At 43.2% G+C, this 21,055-nt stretch overlaps 1 protein-coding gene across 3 annotated transcripts in view; it reads right to left on the bottom strand.

Moving 5' to 3' along the window:
• The window catches only part of FAM110B (family with sequence similarity 110 member B), a 125,715-nt gene extending 105,415 nt beyond the window's left edge, over positions 1–20,300 (bottom strand). Inside the window, exon 1 of one of the 3 annotated variants that reach the window (XM_080646451.1) lies at positions 19,935–20,300. The gene's annotated coding sequence lies outside the window, so the exon portion shown is untranslated. The remainder of the gene's footprint in view (positions 1–19,934) is intronic. The other 2 variants (XM_080646454.1, XM_080646453.1) reach the window with 2 other exon arrangements.
• Positions 20,301–21,055: the final 755 nt, after the last annotated feature.

Genomic DNA, 21,055 nt, shown 5'->3' with positions numbered 1-21,055 from the left:
CTGCACCCCATTTTTGAGTACAGAGTATTCCATTGTTAGGAAAGGAACAAGTAACATGGACTGGGCATGTACTCAGACCCAGAAATAACATGACTCCTTATTACAAAGGGGGAAAGTCATGTCCCTAAGGTCTTCTGACACCTAAATGTTTTTTTTTTCCTTTCATTTTCATCTGTATTGGGATATACTTCAATGAATCATGAAAGCGATTGTTATCGGTACATCTGGCCACTCAAATGAAAATAGTGTGGTGGAAAACGGAACCGTATCCTCCACTAGCATCTGCTTTTGGTACGCCATCAGTCCAACATCTACATCTTTGTCTACATAAAAGTGGGGGCTCACAGACGGATTGAAAATGCTCTGAGTATAATAGATATATTTTAAATGAGATTTACTCTATTTTGTATGATTATAGAAGTAACCCATAGTAAAATATTTTAAGGAAGCACTTGGGACTTCAACAGATGATGGTGAAGAACACTTCATCAAGGTGGACGTCAGCTTCCCAACCTCCTGTTATTTCTGGAGTGATGTGTCATGAACGATTTGCCAGATGTTTATTGGTAAGCCTGCAAACCTTGACCCAGATTTTGTTTAGCTTCAAAAATAAATAAATGAATAAAAGCCTGGAAATGTCTATTGAAATAACAACTAAGATGGATACTTCCCCCTCTCACATTTAAAACTTTCAAAGCAATCTATTTTTCTCTGTCCCATTACCTAGCAATGTTCAACAAGAACAAAAAGTAAAAATGAGTACTGGATTAAAAAAGAATATAGACTCCAAGTTTATGGCTCTTTTTGATTGCTTACTACCTACAATTTAAGATTTTATTTTCTTTGTCTGCTGAAATGTATGGGATCTCAGGAATTCAAAAGAATAAAGTTTTATACATTTAATAGAAAGAGAAATTTTAACCGAAAATATCTTTGGGTCCAATTTAAATTGATTGTGACCCATAATAACAAAGTAAAAACATTTTATATTTTACTACTTAGCAACCAATATTGTTTGTTTTGTCCTAATATTGTATCAAAAATTCCTTTTCAAATTTATCATTATTTTTGCCTTTTCCTTCTCACATTTTTGAAGAGAGAAAATATCAGCTGAACTCCTACTCTAATGTTTCAGGGATAGAAGACTCACACAAGTATGACTGGGATGGGGAAAAATACCACCTGTGAAGAACGTCAAAGTTGCCATATGACATCAAAACCATCCTAATAAAAACAATTGTGAAGCTAAGGGATTGCACAGTTATCTACTCCTGTCGACTCATTTCACAGCAGAGGAAATGAAAGATCAGAGTGGTCAAGTGACCTCTCCAAAGTCACACAGCAAAAGTGGTCCTAGAACTCAGATTTCCAAGGTGCCAATCCAGTGCTCCATTAGATCATAACAAATTTTTTATTTCCATAAATAAGCTAAGAGCTTATAATTTAATCTATTTGTCTATACATCTATTATTCTACACAGCATGAACACAAGTCAATTTAACTTTATGTTAATCAAAACACGACTAATGTCCAAGAACATACTCTGCCTTTCATTCTACTGATAAAGACAGATTAAACAATGAATGAAAAATTTGAAATGAAATTTGAAATACTTTAGGTTGTCTAACCTAGACACATCTGTTCTCAAAATAGAATTTCCCTTTCTTATTCATAGTCAAATCATAATCATAGCTTTGTTACAATACAGTTTCAAGTAGATTTCATAGATAGCTATCAAGTAAAATGTAGATATTCTACAGTCAAAGCTTAGATAAGCAGTTTTTAGTAAGAATTTCAATATACTATTAGATCAGACAGAACTCTTACCCTCTACAACTCTGGAATCATTCAAGAGCACTTAAGTTGCCTAGGTTAGCAGCTTGTTATCAATAGTCATTTTTTTATTCCCCAGTTATTTGCTTTACAGTGCTAGTTGCAAGGGAACCAATAAATGTGTGATCACTAGCCTGCCTACTGTAGATTGATGACGTAAGATAATTAAGGAGGCTTTCATGAATCAAGGTTTGCAAGCCATCAATGTACATGTTCAAATGTGTGTTAGAATGGTAGTGAGTGGATTCACATGTGGTTTTCCCAGAAAATAAGAACTGGCAGACTTAATAAAGAGTATATGTTGGGAAGCAGGGTAAGGTAGATTAAAATAGGCCAACAGATGACAAAAGAACCCTTCTATGCCTGCCCCAAAGAACAAAAATATCCATTGAAAGGGATTCCTTTCTTGAAAATATGTCAGCAACAAAACACCTTCTTTATATTTCTTCATATAAACGGAGTACTGGTATTAAAGTTCAGTGCCAAACAACCCCTCTGGGGGGGGAGGGGGGTAGACAAGCTTTAAACACACTTTCAACAAAGAAAATTAACAAATGTCAAGTAAGCACAAGAAGAGATCTTCAACATAATTAGTCAGTAGGGAAATGCAAAATAATACCTTGATGAGACATCATGATACACTCACTAGAATGGCTACATTTAAAAGGCAAATATACCAAGCGTTTACACGGATATGGAGCAACTGGGATTCTTATACAACGCTGGTGGAAAATTCATGTTACAGGCACTATGACAAATAATTTGGCAGTTCCTTACCAGATTAAACACCTACCATGTGACCAGCAATTCCACTCCTAGGTATTTACCCTCCATGATACATCCAGTATGGGACTACAGGACTCTTAGTATCACTTCAGCTGTTTGAAGATACACATGGTCCTTATGCTCACCAAGCACATGGGGCATAGCTTCCCAACACTATATTTTTGGTTTTCAAAAGATGAATCTGTTTAGCAATGCTGAGGTTTGGGGTTGTCCTGCAAGGTGAGAAGTATAATTGGAGTTCCCTTCAAGTGCTTTCCAGAGCAGGTGGCAATGATTTCAGGCCAAGGAATCTCTACTTCATCTTTCTCTTTAAAAAACTATTCAACTCATTAGAAGCCAGTGTACCAACATCAACACTGGTATTTTCTGCTATCGTACAAAACCTAAGCATAAAGTTAATAAAATGTAATACAATCTACTGGGCACTTTTTTTAAAAAAACAAGTAAACATAGGCTTTATGAAGACATCATGTTATTGCATTTTTTATTGTGGTAAAATACATATAGCATAAAATTGACCATTTTAGCCATTTTTTAAGTGCACAGTTCAGTGGCATTAAGCACTTTCACATTGTTGTCCAACCATCATCACCAGACACATCCAGAACTCTTTTCACCTTGCAAAACTGAAATTCTGGACCCATAAACATACCTCCTCCCTATTCCCTTCTCCCTTCAGCCCCTAGCAACCAACATTCTACTTTCTGTCTCTGTGAATTTGACTACTTTAAGTGCATCATTTGAAGGGGATTATATAGTATTTGTCCTTCTGTGACTGGCTCGTTTCACCCAGCATTATGTCCTCAGGGTTCATCCATGTGTAGCATGTGTCTTGTTACTTCTCATGTCACAGGAGGATGAAATGCAGAGCCAGGGGCGTCTCCCCAGTGAGGCCTGCTGAATAGACAGACTGAATGTAAATCACTGTGTTTATGAAAGCAGGATCCAGAGGGACCAGCATCAACAGCACCACAGAGCGCTGCTCAGGGCTCCCTCCTTTCTGAGGAGCACCCCTGAAACCTTCAACGCCAGCCCCCAGCAAGTAAGCAAGTAGAGTCTGTGCACCAGGCCTCCCCACCCCCCACGTCTGTAAGATAAGATAGGATAAGGTTTCACTGAGAACTGAACTTTTCAGAGTTAATGTCTGCTGTATGCTATCTTTAGGACTTCGGGGAAATTAATGTCAATATAAATGACTGGCCAGGAATGATTTACACTATGAGTAAACATCAAATTAATGGTTCCATTACATGCAAGGCAATTTTGCTATCTTAATGGTGATATTAACTTGCATGATTAAAAAAACACAACTTACTTTAAAATATAATACTTATTATTTAATCTTTTACACCAATTTTTGGCTGTTTGCCTGTTTTATGTAAACCTTACTTCCCCAACTAAGTTATGTTTCACAAATACAGTCTTTGAATTATTTTATGTCCATCCCAAATTGATGTCCACGGAAAAGCAGGTATTGGATAGACTACTGCTAGTTGATCTAACACATAAAAAATAAATTGGCCCTAACCGGTTTGGCTCAGTGGATAGAGCGTCGGCCTGTGGACTGAAGGGTCCCGGGTTCGATTCCAGTCAAGGGCATGTACCTTGGTTGCGGGCACATCCCCAGTAGGGGGCGTGCAGGAGGCAGCTGATCGATGTTTCTAACTTTCTATCCCTCTCCCTTCCTCTCTGTAAAAAATCAATAAAATATATTTTTAAAAAAATAATAAATAATAAAATAAAAAATAAATTGATTAATCTTTTTAAAAATTTGGTGAAGCAAGGTATTATTTATAGCTTAGTAGTTATAGGTGTATGCTTTGCAGTCAAATATGTAATCCCAAATTTGAATCTCAGTTCTACTCAGGGTTGTTCTGTAATAAATGACAATATATTTAATACCATTGGCTTAGAACTAAAAGAGAGTAAATAATCAATTACATATCAACCATTAGTAATAGTGATGTTATTGCAAAGGACTGAATGTTTGTGCTCCTTCCAAATTAATATGTGGAAATCCTAAACCCCAATGTGATGGTATTAGAAGATGTGGAGTTGGGTTGCAAGCCAATCTGGAACATTATTAAAGACTAGAGGCCCGGTGCACGAAATTCGTGCATGCCTGCACCCTCTCCAATCTGGGACCCCTTGACGGATGTCCAACCACCCGTTTAGGCCCGAACCCACTGGATCGGGCCTAAACGGGCAGTTGGACATCCCTCTCACAATCCAGGACTGCTGGCTCCAAACTGCTCACCTGCCTCTGCCTGATTTCCCCTAACTGCTTCTGCCTGCCAGCCTGATCACCCCCTAACCACTCCCCTGCCAGCCTGATTGACGCCTAACTGCTCCCCGGATGGCCTGATTGCCCCTAACTGCCCTCCCCTGCTGGCCTGGTCACCCCTAACTGCCCTCCCCTGCCAGTCTGGTTGCCCCTAACTGTCCTCCCCTGCAGGCCTGGTCACCCCCAACTGCCCTCCCCTGCTGGCCCGGTAACCCTTAACTGCCCTCCCTTGCTGGCCTGGTCACCCCTAACTGCCCTCCCCTGCAGGCCTGCCCCTTCCCAACTGTCCTCCCCTGCAGGCCTGGTCCCCTACCCCCAACTACCCTTCCCTGCTGGCCTGGTCTCCCCCAACTGCCCTCCTCTGCTGGCCTGGTCCCCCCACACAACAGCCCTCCCCTGCTGTCCTGGTCTCCCCCAACTGCCCTCCCCTGCTGGCCTGGTCTCCCACAACTGCCCTCCTCTGCTGGTTCGGTCACCCCTAACTGCTCTCCCTGCTGGCCTGATTGCCCACAACTGCCCTCCCCTGCAGGCCTGGGTCCCCCCAACTGTCCTCCCCTGCAGGCCTGGGTCCCCCCAACTGTCCTCCCCTGCAGGCCTGGTCACCCCCAACTGCCCTCCCCTGCTGGCCTGGTCACCCCCAACTGCCCTCCTCTGCTGGCCTGGTCACCCCCAACTGCCCACAACTGCCCTCCCCTGTAGGCCATCTTGTGGCGGCCATCTTGTGTCCACATGGGGGCAGCCATCTTGTGTCTTGGAGTGATGGTCAATTTGCATATTACTCTTTTATTAGATAGGATCATCCTTCAGGAAACTCCCCTGGCCAAGAATTTGACCTATAACCAAACAGTTCAAAGAGCACCAGGAAAGAGCCCGGTGGGATTAAATGAGCTCCTCGCACCCAACCCATAGCCAGCACCAGCTCACCAGCCACCTGGCGGAGCCACCTTAGATGAAGCTCTCCCAGGCCCCAGCCGCCTCCGGTAACTGCAATCCCTCGGACACCTTGACTGTGGCCTCCTGAGACACCCGGGATTCCCACAGAAATGCGAAGATGGGCAGGCTTTCTCATTTTGACCGCCTCACAATGACTTGGTTTATGTTCCCTCCCGTCACTGAGGGAACAAGCTCTATGGGAAGCCAAGAGAGTCCCCCAGCCTGCTCTTGACACAGCAATCAATACAAGATATCCTGAGAACTGAGTCCAACCAGTTGCAGACATAGCCATGCTATCCACCATAACTCCGTGTTCTCTAAATTGTCCGGAAGCTTATCAGAGGAGACGTTTCAATTATATTACAGAAATCCAAATATAAGTCTGTAGAATTGTTCTGATCTTCTCGCCCAGTAACTTTATAAAGAAAGAGACGAGGCATAATCTGTTCCTAGTGAGACTATTCTTGCTTCTAGTTACTACTCCTTCCTTTTCTACAAGTACACAGCCATCTGCTTACCACTATGGTTTAGTATGCTGCCAAGGATAGGGAGTAACACCAAGGAATTGTAAAGAGTCTGGAACATCTTCCCATGGAAATATAATGCAAGTCAAAATGTGAACCAAATACGTTATTTCACATTTTCTTGGAACTGTATTAAAAATTAAGAAAAATTTGGTGAAATTAATTGTTATAATACCTATACTTTATTTAGGCCAAAATTTCCAAAATATTATTATTTCCACATGTAACATAAGAATATTAGTGAATTGTTTTATATCCTGTTTTCAAACTAAATAATCAAAATCTGGTGTATATTTCACACTCACAGGACATCTCAATTCAGGTCTGCTACATGCCCTTGGCTCCGTAACCACAATGGCCAGGGCCAGCACAGGCCTGAGATTTCTTGGTGCTTTCTGAAAATAAGCTTCTTTATCTTGATTCTGGCACCTCTTATCTTTGACACAATCTTTCAGGATATGATCATTAGTGATACCTTGATCCCATCTGCTCAATCTGGAGCTGCAAACGACTCTGAGCAACGGAGCGGTTTCAGACTCATGCAGATTTCATCAGCTGCTGGCTGGGATATGATTCACGCCCCTCTATCAAGTCTTACAGAAATGATAAGGCAGAGATAGACTTTTACGCCTTTGCATTCAAGTTACTTGAATATCATAGAAGATGTAATTGTTTCTTCTGTTCTTTTTATTCAGACCATAGAAGGTCAAGGAAAATTTGAGAGGAGACAAGATAGAAGCCTCTTAGGACAATCAAGATCGCATGAAGCAGAGAGGAGGTAAACAAGCACTTTTGGCAGAGGAAGCAGCAGGTGCAAGGGCAGGAATATGCCTAGGAAAGGGGCTGAAAGTGCATGGAGGCCAAGTCAGGGAGGACCTGGACCAGCGTGGACTTTGTTCTGCACACATGGTTAGGGCTTGGAGCAGCTGAACGACGTGACCAACTGAAATCGGCTAATTCTGGAGGCAGCACAGCAGACAGGAAAGGGAAGAAGGTTGAGGCAGAGAGATCAGACAGGAAGGAAAAGATGACAAAATCCTGAACTAAGGTGGAAGGTGCACCAGGAGAAGGGCCAGGCAGGAGACACATTTCAGGGTCAGATAGAGAGGAAGGCCCAGGATGTGGAGATATGGAAGGGAATTAGGTTCCTAATTTCAGTATCATGGTGATATGGAGCTGCTAAGCATCTGCTGGCAGGAGCGCTGGAGAATATGGGCCTGTCTCCTGCATTCCTGGTGTTAGTCTCAGCTCAGATGCAGGGGAAAGAATTCACCCCTTTCCAAATGTAAGCTGTTCATGATGCCTACGCTGTTACTTCATTAGACTACAAGCATCAACTAATCTATTAAAAATCTATGAGCACACACTAAACTTGTTACTATGTTTGCTATTTTAGGTTTGAGGGATTTACCTTTTTTTGGTAGAAGCAAGTCTCTTATAGTTTTGTTACTTTACATGTCAAAAATGCAAGAAAAAATGCCTTCTGATATAATAATTTCTTTGTGTTACTTTTTGTTCAAAGGGGAGGTAGAGGGACCCAAAAGTGACAGTAAAAAAAAAAAAGTGACAAAGCCTTGTTTTTACCCTATAATAAAAAGATGAATCTTTGCTCCATTGACACTGCACCCCCCAGGTCAAGTAGGCAACATGCATGCACATGACCCCATTCACAAGGCACTCTGACAATTTCAACAAGGCCAACAGCACACTTGAGAGGATGGATGAGGTCAGAGGTACCCCTGAGGGCAGTAACTTGGGGTTAGAATAGAGAAGTGAAGTTCTAACTAAGAGAGGGCTGAAGATATAGATGAAGTTCTAAGGGAGGTGTCCTGTAGGTCTTAGAGCCCCAGAGTTTCTGCATGAATGAAGAATCGACTTCCACCCATCCAGGCAGCAGCATGGTCCCTGGCACACAGCCCGCACTAGAGTATTTACTGACTAAGAAATGGAAATGTTGCCAGTGACTAGGGAAAACACCATTCACTGTATCATCTGACCAAAATCTGGTTTTGGAAAACAGTTCAATTAGGCAAGGCATCCATGTCCTAATGGTGCACCATGTTTTAGCTCACCAGACCCTTGGCCCCAACCAGCGTCATCTTAAGTCAGGTTTTTGGATAAAACTCTCCCCTGGGGTTTAATAAAGACCACAAGTCAGCCTATTGGAATCTGCGAAGGCCACATTATCTGGTCAGGAGGCCACCCACCACGGTCACAGTCATCTGGGCCTTGTACCAAACTACTGCCTGTGGTTGATTCTAGTCTGAAACCAACTCTTGACCCAAACAGAAGCAAAGAGGAGACTTAGGAAAGACCAGAGCATTCTAAACAAGTAAGTATAAAATGAACTCTTGGAGACATTAATCATTTTAATTACATGCAACTAATTCGTTCTTTCTATCTTGAAGCCAAATGTCTCATAAAACAAAGATAAAATTGGATATAAACAAAAGTACATCTATTTCAGCTAGAAGATGAGGGCACCATCACGAAAACACAAAGAATACCAGTAATGTGCTGAGCACAGTGCCAGGAACATAGTATCATTATCACTGGTATTAGGATTGATTGAATGTGCTAATGGAGGAAAAATCAGACGTGTGAGTAATCTAAGTGTTCTTCAAATATAATATAGCACTCAATTCCTTCCTATATTCACTACGATAGGCAATAAGTGGTATCTACCATCAAAATGTATGTTTTTAAGACACTAAACATTTCCTTACCTGGTTGAAATCTGAAGACCAAACATGAGTACAGACTGTAAATAAGACATAATTATACGAAGTAACTACTATCACTTTAAACTTGAAGGTAAACTGTGTTGGAGAGACACCATGAAGTGGAGACTTAGCCCATCATGGCCACAGCCAAGAACGCCGCCTCCATGTGCCCTATGCGAAGACCACAGAGTAGGGAGGAGACAACAGTGTTTTCCTTGCACAGGGAGTACTTCTGTGGAGGATCACAGGCACTGTCAGCACCCCTGAGTAGCACGCGGCTCACTAAAGAGACAGTCACAAAACCAAGCACACATCATAAAATGCAGCAGTCAGCTGACTCAATGAAAGGAGTATTGGTCAGGAAGGTAAAGGTGTAACATTGCTAGCACTTCTGAGAAAAGCTTTGGGGCACAAGAGCAGGACTTAGAGATGGGTACCTGGTCCACTGTTCTGGGAGTCAGATCATTTCAACCGGCTTGGGAAAGAGTACTCTTACAGAATGTTTTCAGAACAGCTTCTCTAATCCCTGAAACACTTTGATTATCCTACAAGTGCGTGGTGGTTAATGTTATGCATAAACTTGACTGGGCCACAGGGGTACTCAGATATTTAGTTGAACATTATTCGGGGTGTGAGGATGTTTCTGGATGAGAACATTGAATGGGAAGACTGAGTAAAGCAGATGGCCCTACCTAATGTGCATGGGCCTCGTCTAGTCTGTTGAGGGCCTGCACATAACAAAATAGTGAAATAAGGGAGAATTCAATCTCTGCCTGATGCGTCTTCCCCTGCCCTCAGACTGACACTTATACCATCGCTTCTCCTGAGTCCCCAGTTTGCAGATAACAGATTGTGGGACTGCTCAGCCTCCTTAATTGCATTAGTCATTACCTTATAATACATTTCCTAAAGATAGAGATAGAGATAGAGATAGAGATAGAGATAGAGATACAGATACAGATACAGATACAGATACAGTTAGAGATACACATAGAGATAGAGATAGAGAGAGATAGAGATAGAGATAGAGATAGAGATAGAGATAGAGATAGAGATAGAGATAGAGATAGAGGAGAGAGAGAGAGAGAGAGAGAGAGAGAGAGGAAGAGAGAGAGAGGTTAAGATTGAGATCCCATTGGTTCTGTTTCTCTCTATATATGAGTAATAAATACAACCTTGTAAAATAAAAAAATCCAAATTAAAGTGAAGATATTTAAGTATTTCAGACACAAAATGTATAAAGGTATTTGAAAATGCCTTGGTGCTGAATTAAAGGCCTTGGTCTCTTTATCACTGACTCACAGCGCCTAAACACCTTTTGGGAAAGGCCCAAAGACGGGACAGAGCTTTTCAACAGCTGAATGGTTCCCTCTGAAATTACTCTGGCAGCGGCATGTGCAAATAGCAATGGAGAATTACCAACCAAAGCAGATAGTCCTGTGCTAGCGAATTTTCAAAGGAAAAATACCTGTAGGAGAAACCAAGTGAATCAGGCCACAGGAGCTGGAACTGGTTGCCCTGGGGTGAGGGCAGAGCCACTTCTGACTGGGGAACATGGCCCCTATGAAGCTCATACTCAACACATACACATATACTCAAACACACCACACTCACACACACACAAACTCATTCACACACAACACACACACTCAAGCACACAAACTCACACACATACTCATATACACCACACTCACACAAAGTCACACATACACACACGTGTACCCTACACACATACACTTACCCACTCACTCACTCATACACTCACTCACACTAACACATACACATACAAAGTCATACACACTCACACACACACCCACACACACACACACACTAACTACATGGTATGTGTGGGACTCCCATCACTTCTAAGGAAAATACACTTAAAACCAATTTCCAAACAATATAGGCAGTGCACAAATCTCCCCTGGCACTACCTAAAATATGATTTCAACTTCCCACAAAATATACATTTCTATGACAGTAATACTCTCCCTCTATAAGAACTATAAATATAAATCCATTAACAAGAATTAGAAAAAAATATAATCTTCATTAAATTAAAGAACTAAGTTCCTGGACAGCTAGTCTATTCCTTCAAAGATGGTGACCACTCTGGCCAAAACATTATAAAAAGCATCAGTCACATACCTGGTTCATGTTGCAGGTGAGAACAAAGCCTACAGAAGCTATGAAGAGCACCTATGACTAATCGTATTTAAAACCAACACAATGATTTTTCCTCTTCTCTCATGGTCACTAAACAAGAACAAAATGTGCTGGGAAGAAAAACGTCTTATTCTTAAAAATCGCAACATTCCAATGAATGGTCATTCACGTGAACACAGGCCAAGGATAGATTAAAAGGATTTTAAAAATCCCCAAATCACAGCCCAGTGTACGATGAGCCTCCCAGTTCACCTTGTTCGAACCATGTAGTCAAAACACTGATGTGCTGTCAGGATTCACTGGTATTTCCCAACACTGCTGAGTTCCCAGTTTCCAAGTGTCTCTTTTTGACCACAAGTGGAAATGGTAGCCAGGGAAAGGAAGATGACCAATAGATTACACGTGTGTGTGTGTGTGTGTGTGTGTGTGTAAATAAATATGTACACACTTATGATTGTGGAGTATCTGCACAAGGATTTGAAAATAAGTCTTCACATTTTATAGAGATAGAGATAGAGATAGAGATAGATAGAGATAGAGATAGAGATAGAGACAGAGATAGAGATAGAGATAGAGATAGAGATAGAGATAGAGATAGTGTCACTAACCTGCACCTAAAGACTGTAGTCAACGAGCAAGCAATGTTAAAGATTAAAAAGCTGGAGAAGAATCTATAAATATTATTTCTAAAATGGGTATGATTTCCTTTTGAAAAATATAAATAGCATCAAAATCAAGGCATCAACAAAAGTCCTTATAACGAGATGTGGTATTACAAGTAACCTAATGCAACTCGGAAACCAGATGGTTAACCCGCAGTGCAGAGTGCTGAGTGAGCAGGTCTATTAGGCTTCCAGCTACACGCCCTGACTTCAGTGCTGGCTTCTGCAGTGCCAGGGCAGTCTGATAAGCATTTTGCAGTGGGTATGTTGCCCCACCATGTTTACTCTTGTGGCTTTTAGAGAAGGAGGTAAGTGGCTGTAAACTGGCATCTCGGGCACTGGGTAGGCCTCAGGTAACATTTAGCTTGAAGATAAAGCAAGTGACCCCTCTGAAATGCCAGGGTAAAACATAAGCATGTCCAACCACCCCAAGAAACCCATGTTTTCAAATATAAACGCTCCCTCTCCTCCATTCCCCTCTTCCCTCCCCACCTCCCCACCCCCCACACCAAAACTGCTCAGAACCTGCCCACTGGACCTCAGGTACACACACACACACACACACACACACACACACAGTCGGAAGAAGATCCCTGCTTGCTTTTGCTGTGCCTTCAAGGTCCTCCTAATCAGCAGTGTCACCCCTGCATTCCACTGAGTAAATACGTATTAAGCCCCAGGATGAGGCCTGACACTGTCCTGACACTGTGGATACAGCAGTTTACATCCTAGAGTCCCTTTCAACTTGGAGAAATGTACTTCTAACATGTAGACAAATTACACAATCTCAGTTAGGAAGGAGGGCTTTGAACAAAATTAAATAGGACAATGGAAAAAAGAGTGGCTGGAGAAGGGGCTACGGTAAGCTTCAGTGGTCAGGGTGAGTCTTCTGAAAAAGGGACTTTCACCCTGTGACCAGTATGATGAGAATATACAAGCCAGGTGGAGCAATGTAGGAAATCCATGAGATACAATTGCAAGCAGCATCTTACTTATCTCTTAAAACAACCCTATAGAGTAGGCACTGCAATCCCCATTTTACAGATCAGGAAACTGAGGTTCTATAGCCTCAGTAACTAAACTTCACACAGTGCCAATGTTTGCACCCAGACTCAGCCAGAAAACTCTCTCAGTCTCTCAGTAACCAACTTACCTATTTGCTGGCCTACTAGTAAGTGTTTGGCCTGGAATCCCCAGGGCTGTGACCAAGGCCTCACCCTGCTCCAGTATAACAGAGGGAAACAAAGCTTGTAACCCCAAGCAACCTGCCACCCATTCTGGGTGTGCACATTGTCTCTGACTTCCCTTGAGCCTGACAAATCTGGGCTGTCCCAATTTTTCTGATCTCTGAGACCAGTAGTCTGTAGGGCACTTGTTGGCAAATAATCTGTAAATGCCTCCTCTCCATTTTGTTCAAGTATCAGAAAGATTGCTAACATCGGAGCAATCCAGAGGCAGGTGATCCCACTGCTCGTGACCACCATGTCCTTCCAAATATAGCAGTTCCCCCTTGTCTGTTTCGTTTTATGCAGTTTCAGTTACCTGCAGTCAAACATGGTCTGAAAATATGACATGGAAAATTCTAGAAATAAGCAATTCCTAAGTGTTAAACTGGACGCCTCTCTGAATAACATGGTAAAATCTCGTCGTGTCCCACTCCATCCCGCTCAGGATGTGAATCACCTCTTTGGGCAGTGTCTCCCCAGTAAGAATGAATCTTCTATCTATGAAATTAACCAATATGTGAATTAAACTTCATCATAGGTATGTCTGCATAAGGAAAAAAGTATATACAGAGCACAGAACTACCCACAATTTTAGGCATCCACTGAGGGTCTTGGAACGTATCCCCTCGGATAAGGAGAGACTGCTGTACTGGGATTCAACTTGTACCCTTCAGATACAAACAGAAATGCAGTACAAGTCGGCAAGCCCTCTCAGCTTGATCTCCAGAATATACCATATTTCACTGATTCTAAGACACATCTATTTTCCTGTTTTAATACCTGAAATCAGAACCCACATCACAATGGGTGGTGTGTCAGAGCTTACCTGGCAGTATGTTTTCTGTGGACTCCAGAAAAGAAGATATCTACCGAGAAGGGCTCCTGGAGACTAACAGGGCTCGAATTTAAAAACAGAGCCCAGCACCCATTTCTAAATGGGAGATTCTCATGCAAGCCATGCCTTGGGGCAGTGGTTCTCAACCTTCCTAATGCCGCAACCCTTTAATACAGTTCCTCATGTTGTGGTGACCCCCAACCATAAAATTATTTTCGTTGCTACTTCATAACTGTAATTTTGCTACTGTTATGAATTGTAATGTAAATATCTGTGTTTTCCGATGGTCTTAGGCGACCCTGCTAGCGGTTCTCAACCTGTGGGTCGTGACCAGCTTAAGATCAATGTTGTGAGAGGTTAGGAGAAATTCAGAATCCTGCAAACATTGGATTCCCGCCATCTCCTCTGCTTCCCTTCCAGCCCACATGGCACCGGTCACCACAACAGCCTCCTAACCAGGTCCCTGCTTCCACTCTTCCCAGGAATCCATTCTCTACAAAGCAGAGAGAGTGAGCTGCCAGCTCTGAAGATTAGAGCCTTGCCCTCCTTATATCAGAGCCCCCAGCAGCTCCCACTACATTTAAAACAAAGAGACACTGCCCATGGCCGACGAGGCCCTTCTGGCCTGGTTCCTGTGCTGCTGTCTCCTGGTCATCGGGGAAGGTTCCACCCATCTTGGGCCTCTACATGCGGCTCTTTGGCCCGTTGAGTGTGGCTCTTCCACAAAATACCACGGCCTGGGCGAGTCTATTTTGAAGAAGTGGCATTAGAAGAAGTTTAAGTTTAAAAAATTTGGCTCTCAAAAGAAATTTCAATTGTTGTACTATTGATATTTGGCTCTGTTGACTAATGAGTTTGCCGACCACTGACCTAGCCAGTTTGGCTCAGTCAGTGGCTAGAGTGCCGGCCTGTGGACTGAAGGGTTCGATTCCGGTCAAGAGCACATGCCCGGGTTGCGGGCTCGATCCCCAGTACAGGTGTGCAGGAGGCAGCCAATCAATGATTCTCTCTCATCATTTATGTTTCTATCTCTCTCCCCCTCTCCCTTTCTCTCTGAAATTAATAAAAATATATTTTTTAAAAATTAGCTTGTAATTTATTTATTTATTTTATTATCACACCCCCACTTTACATAGCAAATCCTCAACGAGGCAAGGACCTTGTCTTTCCTGGCTGCTGTGTATCCTCACCTGGCACACAATGAATCCTCTATAAATATCTGTTTAATATAATCATCATAGAAGTTACTAAACAGCAGTCTTACACATAATTTCTTTCGTTTCATTAAGTTCCAGTCAATGGGACAAAAAAAAATTTGTTGGCAAGAATGATCATTCTGAAGTCTAGCTGTGATTCCTCCTACAAAAGACAAAGAGATAAAGCAAACGTCTAACGGGGCTCTGAGGGAAAAAAAATGCTTTGCATTACAACATAACCACTCAAAAATTTCCCATATGCTTCTGAGTTACATTTTTAAAAGCTCTATCTGGAACTGGACAATCTCAAAACCCATTGATCTCACTCTGACAAACAAAACACACCACAGAATTCTTATAATTCTTCTAGAAACCTGTCTGCCAAATGACATATTGCTTCCTTTTGCTTAGGATTCGCTTTTGAATGTCTCTCTAAATTTTTACGTTCTTAAAAATCCCAGCTTTAACAGCAGTTTAAAATTGTTGAATCATCCACATGTTCACTATTTTTATCAGCAAACATGCTGAAAGAAGAAAAGTAATTTGCTGCATCTACTCAAGTTTCCTGAAAACAAAACAAAACAAAAAAAACAAGGCTCATGTCTTTGAATGCTGTGTTTTATGTGATTCTCTTTATAAGACTCAAATTGCAAAATGTTAAAAATGTAAAAAAAAAAAAAATCATATGCAGTCCCTTATCACAAGGGGGAAAAAACACCTAAGGTGTCAAAATAGGAATATGCATGATTTAAGTTTATTAATTTTGCATACCAAAAGATCATCCAAAAAAACCCAGGTTTAAGAACAGATGAAAATGTATTCTGCAACAGTGTTGAAGCCTTCCTGATATCTTAATTATCTTTGTTAATTGTTTGGATGATGACATCTAAGAACATTGAAAAACTAAATTTTTTAATACTACTCTCCAAAATCTTCCGTGCAAATTATCCCATAACTTCTGTCAAAATTCCAAACCACTGCTACCTTTTGCTTCTTTGATAAACGTTTTGGGCATAATTTGTGTTCTCTTCTGAACAATTCTCAAATATATATATTTTTTATTTCTATAATGCATTTAATACCAAAAAAAAATCACCATTAAAAAAATAAATCAGGTTCTGGCTAAAGTATAAAATGTTTAAAAACAACAATAAATATACAGAATGGGGATTTGAGTCAATGTTTCTTTAACCAACATAATCCCCTCTGATACTTTTAAGTGATCAAAATGAACAAACCTCCTTTAAGCCAAGGGAAAGAAATTCATGGAGGTACAGGAGCCATAGGACTCTTACCAGAGTACCTGAGCTACATGGATTACGATTTCTTCATAATCTTCTTCTAAGCCATTTGTATTGGCCTTTACATAGTTCAAGGAAGTTAAACCTGCCATCCTTCCCAACCCTCCTAAAACAAGCAATCTTTAACATGGTATTGTGAAATCTTAGGTTTCCTCTGAAAACTAAAAAAAAAAAAACAGCTCTAGTTCTCATGTTTTGAACTCTTCAATGACCAAATACTACCCAGGAATTTCAAAGCTTGTCACTGAGTTATGAAGAAGAGATCTGTTGGAATCAAACTCCAAAAGAATCCAGTGAACCCTTCCTGAAGGCACAGACCATAGGTTATTCCTCGTGACATGGTGGAAAGGTCCATGGGCTGCAGGGGAACACACACATCTGGGTTAAAATTGCAGCTTTGCTACTTATTAGCTACATGACTCAGCCATGTCACTTCACCTCACCTGCAGAAAGGAGACAAGAGCAAGCACCCTGTGTCACTTCACCTCACCTACAGAAAGGAGACAAGAGCAAGCATCCTGTGTTGGAGGAGTAAAGAGAATGCTGTGTCAACTGCCCAGGACTAGGTGGGTCCCAGCGCTGGCCCCCATGGGTAACTGATTACAATCCAGAGAACCCACGTTCTGAGTGTATTCACTTTCCACCCTCAATGCTGTATTAAACAGAAGGAATATACTTGTCTTGGATGAGTCATAGCTTTGCAGAGGTTCCGTCTTCATCCTGAAAATCTATCTTCTCTGCATCATACTGGGAGTCAGAAAAGTGATATAAATCAGAATGAATGAGAATTCACCCTACAAAGTTATTTTCTTTAAATCAGTCATGATGCAAGTAGGTTTCTTATCATTTATTTCTCCCTATTAGAACTATTGGGGGGGGGAGTCTACATTATTTGGGGATCCTCTAGGCTCAGAATGGTTACTCTCACACTATTGTGGGAAAATAAGAGTAAGGGTACAGTTGACTAAATAATATTTTTACAAGCAGTGTTTGTCTGAACACCTAGAATACTGTGGTTTCAGAGAGAAAAATGTGGCCGAGTCTTAGAAAGTGAAAAACACAAAGGACAAACTTTTAAGTTTATTCCTAAAAAGATTGTTAGATGGTGTCTTTGGGTGAGAGTATATTTGGGTTGCTAAATGAATCCCTCCAATTCTTCTTGAGCTCACAGGAGCCATGTGCCTCCTCCAGCATTATCCACAGCACCATCTACTGCCACACGGTGCCTACAGCAGCTTTGCGTCTGCACCATGCCTTTGCTTAACTAAACTATTTAGGGATGAAAAGGATGTCACTTCACAGTAAAATGCTAGGGGGGCGCGGGGGGGGGGGGGGTAGCGGGAAAGTGTCTCAAAATGAAAGTACACTCCTGACAATCTTTTAAAATATCTAGGCAGCAAACTCATGGCAAGTGAGTAGTTCTAATTTTTCTTAGCTTGTTAGGGTATAAATCCTGCTCTAAAGATTTTAAAGCATGAATAAGAATTACATGCTCTGGTTGATGTAGATATCCTTTATTACCTGTCAGCACAGTGGGAGTTACCTCACTGCTGTGCCAACACAGTTCTTTCAGCTAAGAACTGCAAGTATTATTCAGAACTCAGAGAACCAGAGAGTTGGTTCCTAAAGTCTAGGCTTCTCCTTAGCCAATCAGGCTCCTAAGGAAAATTAGGTCTCCTTATATTGAAATGTGTCTGCAGACGGGGCTCAGGGCTGTGTTCTGGCCCTTACAGATCCCTAGGGAAGATTTACTGAACCAGCTCTTACCATGCATAAGATTACACAGAACAGCTTGTCAGTCCTAAGAAAAACAATCCAACCTCGGTTCCGATCTAAAATTAAACCACAAGCTTAAAAGAAACTATGACTTAAAAGATCCGGGATTTCAAAACAAAAAACAACAACACCAAAACATCCATTTTCCAAACAGAAAAACACACATAGGTTGATAATAAAAATTTAAAATAAAATTAGCTGACAGCTAGCACTGTATTCTGGGGACTGTTCTAAGCCCTTTACAGATGATCAGGTTGACAAAGCATGGCCACTTCTCTGCTCAAATTGTGACTTTACTGCTGTATGATCTACAGTAACACCATAGATTAAATACCATGGGGTGATCAATGGGAGGTTTCCTATCGACAAGGAATTTTGGCTTACCATTAACTCACCCTTATGTAAAATAACCATGCTTAAGATCAAGGGTTGTGGGGTCACAAAATAAGTACAAGTGAATGCAGGTATTTTCCATAGAATGACTCTTAAGTATAAATTTGGGGCGGGGGGGGGGGGGGGGAAGGGGAGCTAGTGCTAACTAAATATCTTCAAAGCCAAGAGGGGAAAATTAAAATGGAAGCCATACTACTTTATATTGCAAAAATGCTTATTCTACTATCATATTCCCCTTCTCAAAAATAGATCAGTGTGTAGTGCTTACAACGCCAGCCGTGCAATGTTGTCACAGATGTGTGCCAGATTTTGCACAGGACAGGGCTGGGAGGAAAAACTCCCGCGTTTGCCTTATCTTAGGCAGGAAAGAAAGTCTGCTGATTTTGGTGGCTGCAAATCTGAGGAGCAACTTGAAAGGGTTAAAGAGTCGGGCACCAGGTGTTTTCTTTCCACTTTCCAGAATCCAGAGTAATTTAAGCACACGGCGAAGTTCTCTCCCCGCCTCCCGCTCCCCACGAGGGAGAACTGTCACAGCCAGTCGCACTGTGCAGCTCCTGTTCTAATGACAATCCGAGGGCACTAGGCTGGGCAGCAGGCAGCAGGGCTTCCCCCAGCCTGCGCGCGCTTTGTTGCCAAGTTGTGAGCTCCGCAGGGTGATGGGGGCACGCGCGAGCCAAGAATAATTAAATTCTATTTCAAATCCGTATGCTTTCAAAGAAAAGTAAGACAATTGACACCAAGGCTGGAGATGGTGGGGGTAACCAAACACAAACTTTCAGAGCCTCTGAATCTGCATTCTTGCAAGAACTCCCAGCCAGATTAGGAGATACTGACACCCCCCCCCCCCCAAAGTACTTAGCGCCTGAGGTTAGAGACCTTCCCAGGAGACGTGGCCCTGCAGAGACCCATTCCTTGCCGACCCCACTCCTGCAGCAATCTGCGGGCGCGCTTTCGGAGCCCACCGCTCCGCCCCGCAAGCCCGGCCCCGATCCTCGGCGCGGCCAGCTGGTCCCGGCGCGGTTCCCGGGGCCCCTGCCCGGCCTCCTCCCCACTGAGCCCGGGACGCGCAGCGAAGCGCGCAGGGAGAGCAGCGGCACCGCGCCTCTCTCGGCCCAGAAAGCCGGCCAGGGTCCGTCAGGGCCAGCACAGCCCCGAGTCCGGCTAGGACAGAGACCCAAGCCGGGTGGGTCGGCTGCAGGGGTGGACCCGGCTACTCTCCAGAAGCTTGCGGCTTCGGCATTGTCCGCAATCGGGGCGCGGCGCGGCCCCCCGACCAGGCAGCCGGCCCAGCCTTACCTCGGCCGCGCTCCCCGGTCCCGGGCAGTGCAGCCCGAGCCGGGAGCCAGGTTCCCAGGGATGGCGGGGAGGGAGAGTCGGGGCCCGCGAGGGCTGGGATCCGGGCCGCCGGCGCTTCTGGAGGGTCGGTCGCGGGCTGCAAGGGCCGCCAAGTCCTCGCAGCCCCCTCCGCGGTGCCACGGGCAGAGAGTGGACAGGGCCGGCCGAGCGGGCCCAGGACGCGCGGCCGTGTAGGGCCCCGGCTAGCGGCGGCCGCGATGGTTGGGTCTGCACCGAGTGGGAGGACTCAGGCCGGCTTCGCCAGGGAGCGAGGGAGGGAACTTAAACGAGTTGCTGTGGCCCAAAGCGCGTGTCCCCGTGCAGAGTGCACGCCCCCCTGGAGCGCCCCGCCCATCCTTCATCCCGCCCCCGCCCTCTCCCACTTCCCACTCCCCACGCCTCCGGCTTCTGACCCTGCGCCTTCCCCCATTTACATCCCCTCCCCTCACTCCCATACCCAAATCCCTCCCTTCCACTTCCACTTCCAACCCCCTCCCCCGACTCGCACCCCGCCCCACTTCCAAAGCCCTTCTGTACCCCCAGCCCCACTCCACCCTCTGAAGAATCCCCTGGATCTCAGCTGCCAGGAAGCCCCAGATCAAACCGCGTAGCACTGAGACTGAGAGCATGTTTTGTGGCTGTGATAACCACACCAGGCAGCCATCCCATTCAGATCTTTGGTGCCTGACAACGTTTTCTGCTAACTTTTCATATACTCAAAATGGGCCATCTCAGTATTTGTAGACTTAATTTCTGACGGCATTTTTAACACTCTAGTAAAGAATATGGGAACAAATCTCAAGCACAATGGATGTACTGTCCCTAGAGTATGGGCCAGCTGATGTTTCAAAATTAAATAAAAGTTTGGAGTGCATCATTATTCATCTCCTAATGTATGGCTTGGAAATGCTTTTTCTTTAGATGTGCTTAATAACGTGGTTGGTTTTGTTATTTTAGGAAGACTAAACACATTCTATTATAGTTTTTGCTATCTAAAAGATGAACTCCATATTTATCAGAATGACTGAATGAGAGGAACTCACAACATAATTACTCCTCTAACATATTTAACAAGGATTTCT

This window comes from Plecotus auritus (assembly GCF_963455305.1).
Source record: "Plecotus auritus genome assembly, chromosome: 11".
NCBI classification, from domain to species: domain Eukaryota; kingdom Metazoa; phylum Chordata; class Mammalia; order Chiroptera; family Vespertilionidae; genus Plecotus; species Plecotus auritus.
Note: the sequence above shows the minus strand (reverse complement) of the source record. Positions and strands in the feature narration are given on the sequence as shown.